Here is a 4,402-nt window from a genome sequence, read left to right as displayed (position 1 = left end):
TTTGTATTTCCTGATTTTCTTCTCAACTATTACCTTATATATAACCTGTTACCCTGGGTATGATTGTGTTTTAGGTACTTAAATGCATTATTCAAATCAAAATATCTTGGATAAATTATGGAGCTCACTAAAAGATTTTTTTTTCTTTTTATTTCATCCTTGTTAATTTTAACAAAGCAACGAAGAAATAATCCAGCTATTAATATAAATCTGTAGGGAATCTGCTCCACTTAGCTGATTACGCAAATAATAATATGTAAGAAAATTTCTGTACTAGAAATCACAAAGATCCCGGGTTTGAGAGGATGAGGCCAATTTGCCACAGAAGGCTGAAATCTCTGGTTAAATGATAGAATTTCAACACTGGAAGCAAAACTGGTCATCAAATCCAGCTCCTTTCTTTTCCAGATGGAGACACTGGAATGGGAAAGTGGGAGAGAGGGTTATTTGCCTGAGATCACAGAATTAATAAGTGGCAAAAATGGACCTTGAATCAAATCATTGATTCTCTATTTAAGCCTGGCATTTCTATTTCCTCCAGCCCCTAGTTGGCTTTATAATAATTAGAAATCAAATATTAAGTAATTCTAACAGGAATTAGGCAAGGAAATAACTTGAGAGGTAGGAAAGAGGGGTTTAAACTCAGGCCACCTGAGTTTCTGATCACTAAGCCATACAGACTCATCTGATCAGGAATTGAGTGAGATGGATACATGTTTGCCACAGCAGTTTGATAGAATTTTTAAGATTTTATTTGACAGTACAAGTAGGGGGAGGGATAAGCAGACTCCCCGGTGAGCAAGGAGCCTGGCACAGGGTTCCAACCCAGGACCCTGGGATCATGACTTGAGCCGAAGGCAGCCACTTAACCGACTGAGCCACCCAGGCACTCCTGCCACAGCTGTTTGAACCCAAATATCCAGATTAAAAGAAATCCAGCCTGATGGATTCTAAAGTGCTTACTCTATTCCCCCTAGAATTAAGTAACTTCAAGCTGCCAGAACTGTGCAGGATAGTGTTTTCACCCAAATTTGCTTCTCTAGGCTTCCTGGCAGCAGAAGCATACTTAAAACAGCCTGACTTCGGGCGCCTGGGTGGCTCGGTTGGGCAACTGCCTTCGGCTCGGGTCATGATCCCGGGGCATGATCCCGGAGTCCCGGGATCGGGTCCCTCATCGGGCTCCCTGCTCGACGGGGAGTCTGCTTCTCCCTTTGACTCTCCCCCCTCTCATGCTCTCTCTCTCTCATTCTCGCTGTCAAATAAATAAATAAATAAAATCTTAAAAAAAAAAAAAAAGATAAACTCTTAAAAAAAAAAAAAGCCTGACTTCCATCCTTTCAGATTCTGGACTGTGATCACTTTTTTTTTTTAACCAAGTAATTCAGGTTTTCCCTTAGTCTTTGCAACAAAGCTCAGCTAGTGGTGGAATCTGCACAAAGTGTATTTCCGTTCAACAAACACCTACATGCAAGGCCATATAGAGAATATAGGGATGCCAGGATAAAAGCTTAAAATTACAGTTCTGGGATACCAGTGCTAAATGGGATAACAAATTTGGTGTCTGCTGGGTAGAGAGGCAGGAGTCCCTGGGGTTTTGAATGATAAAGCAACAACAGCTAACATAGTAATACTGACTACTTGCCATAGGCCAGTCACTGTGCTAAGTACTCAATCTACAACCCCACCGTTGTGACCCCATTCACAGGTAAGCAACAGCCTGAGAGGTTCAGAAACTGCCCAAGGTCACAGCGCACCAGGTGGCTGGGGAAAGCCCTTGTTTGACACTACTTTCTCCAAGAGACCTTCCCCACCTCAGTTCCCTTCCAGTTCCTGAGTTCTAGGACTCCACTCACATCCCCACCCCCACGTCCCAGCTCCTTGTCCTCTGCCCTTCCAGAAGGGAAGGCGCTTTGCCAGCCCTCGGGTTCGGAGCCCAGCTTCGGTTCTGCCTTCTGTACAGACTGTTCGCTTGACTATCACCCCTGTTGGGGGTCCAGGCCACGAGGGGGCAGGGACTGGTCGGCTTCATTCCTGGCTCAGGGCAGAGGATGGAGCGGCCCATGCTGATTGCTGTTGAACTGAGTTGTGGGCTGACATCCTTTGGAATGGCTAAAACCTGATGTTTAGGTTTATGGGAATGTGAGGCCCCTTGTTTAAAGAACACAGCTATCTCTGCTCACCCTAAATGGAGATAAATGATTTCTGCTCTAAGAATCAGCCCGCACTGGGCTGCTTACAGTCTAGCTGGAAGCCCAGTGTTGTACAATACACAACCTGAGGATTACAGGCAGGACCTGAGGCTCCAGATGATGTGGTGTGGACTCCAAGGGGAGTACAGAGGGATGCCCAGAGAAGGACAGTGAAGAGGACAGGAGATTGAGGCCCTGAACAAGCCTGACACGGGGATGCCCCCTTGACTCTGCCCCTGCCTCTCTATGCAGTCACCAAGCCTGGGGGATGCAGCCTCCTCGACTGCTTTCTCGTCCACCCTCCACCCTGTCACCAAAAAGGATCATGGTCATTGTCCACCCGCCCTCATTACTGTACCTGCCTCCCAACTGTGGGCCCTGACTCTAATCTTCGTCCCTCCAGTCTGTATTCGCCCCTGCAGCAGACTCTGTCTCAGGCATTTTCAGTGGCTAAGCTGCAACATCTTTAAGGGGCTTATAAACAGTGTAGAAATTCACCCGTTGGGTAAAAGGCAGACTAAGCATGGGCCTAAGACACCAACAAATGATTGTTTCTTGTTTATTATTTTATGTACAGTAGGCTCCACACCCAATATGGGGCTTGAACTCAGGACCTAAGATTGAGTCAAATGCTCTACTGACTGAGCCAGCCAGGTGCCCCAAAAAATGACTATTTAGATTTAAAATTTGATATAAAAGTTCTGATTTTTTTTGTTTGTTTTAAACATTTATTTGCTTGAGAGAGAGTGAGCGAGAAAGAGAGAGCAAGCATGAGCAGGGGTAGAGGCAGAGGGAAGGGGAGAAGCAGACTCTCCCACTGAGCAAGGAGCCTGACTCCTGGATAGATCCCAGGACCCTGGAATCACGACCTGAGCCAAAGGCAGACGCTTAATGAACTGAGCCACCCAGGCACCCCAAAGTTCTGATATTTTTAAAAGATTTTTTTAAAGATTTTATTTATTTGACAGAGACACAGCGAGAGAGGGAACAGAAGCAGGGGGAGTGGGAGAGGGAGAAGCAGGCTTCCCGCAGAGCAGGGAGCCCCATGCGGGGCTCGATCCCAGGACCCTGGGATCAGGAACTGAGCCGAAAGCGGACACTTAACAACTGACCCACCCAGGTGCCCCTAAAAGACATTTTTTTTTTGAAACTCACAAGCCGAGATCAAGAGTCCCACGCTCTACCAACTGAGACAGCTAAACACTCCAGTTTTGATACTTTTTAAAAGTTTGAAGTGATCATGGAGAATTCTTAGTTTTGGAGGACATCTTAATTTATTTTGAAGTTTAATAGTGAATCCACACTGGGGCCCCATAACCATCTGTTGTCCAGGGCCCTCATCTAGTCTTCCTGCAAGGTCCTTTGGGTTCATCTTTTGCCAGGCCCTCAGCCTCACTTTCACCCGGGGCCATTGCCTCCCAAGCTCTCCAGGTTCCACTGAACAGCTCACCTGCCCAAGCCTAGCTCCACTGTTGTGCGACAGGGGAAGTCCCTTAACCTCTGCGTGCCTCAGTTTCCTCGTCTGTTAAAAGAAGGGGTTGAAATGGCGTCTACCCTGTATGTGCGAGCATTAAAGCGGTGATGCAGGGCACACATGGCACATGCTAAGTGCGGAGTGGTACCTGCACTACGCTCCCTGGAGTCGCACGACACCAGCAGTTTCCTCTGCCTGGCACGCTCTTCTCCCACTGACCTTTCCTGTCATCCCAGGCCCATTCCTTCCAGCCTTCCGAGCTCAGTCTAGGTGTCACTTCCTCCCAGCGCAGCGCCTGAGCCATAAATGAATAAATGCAACGAGAGGGCGCCCAGGAAGAGCAGAGTGTGCGGAAGGGGGCTGAGTCAATGGAGGGGTTTCCGTGCAGAGCCTTCTCTTGCAAGCCCTTGGGGTTCCTGACAATTAAGATGCACAAAGGGAGCTTCCCGGGCGCTCCGGAAGGGCCGCAGAGCTCCTTGGCCCGGCTGGAGGCGGGTGCGCGTCTCCCGTGCGCGGCGGGATCAGCACCGGGGGCCGCAGGGCTCACAGCGAGAGCTTGCGGTGACGATGCGGTCACGGGAACATCGCGCAGTGTGGGGAGCCCGTCTGGGGCGCGGGCCGGGAGCACACGGGAGCCAGGTGTGTGGGCGCCCGGGAGCAAAGACTGAGCAGGTGTCGAGGAAGGAGAAGACCCCAACAGCGCGTGCAAGGGGACAGCGGGGAAGGCGCCGGGTGGCCA

The sequence above is a fragment of the Callorhinus ursinus genome, unplaced genomic scaffold (genome assembly GCF_003265705.2).
Source record: "Callorhinus ursinus isolate GAN/ISIS: 27379988/994484 unplaced genomic scaffold, GSC_fseal_2.0 scaffold18, whole genome shotgun sequence".
Lineage (NCBI taxonomy): Eukaryota > Metazoa > Chordata > Mammalia > Carnivora > Otariidae > Callorhinus > Callorhinus ursinus.
The sequence above is the reverse complement of the archived record's forward strand: the minus strand, read 5'-3'. Positions refer to the sequence as shown.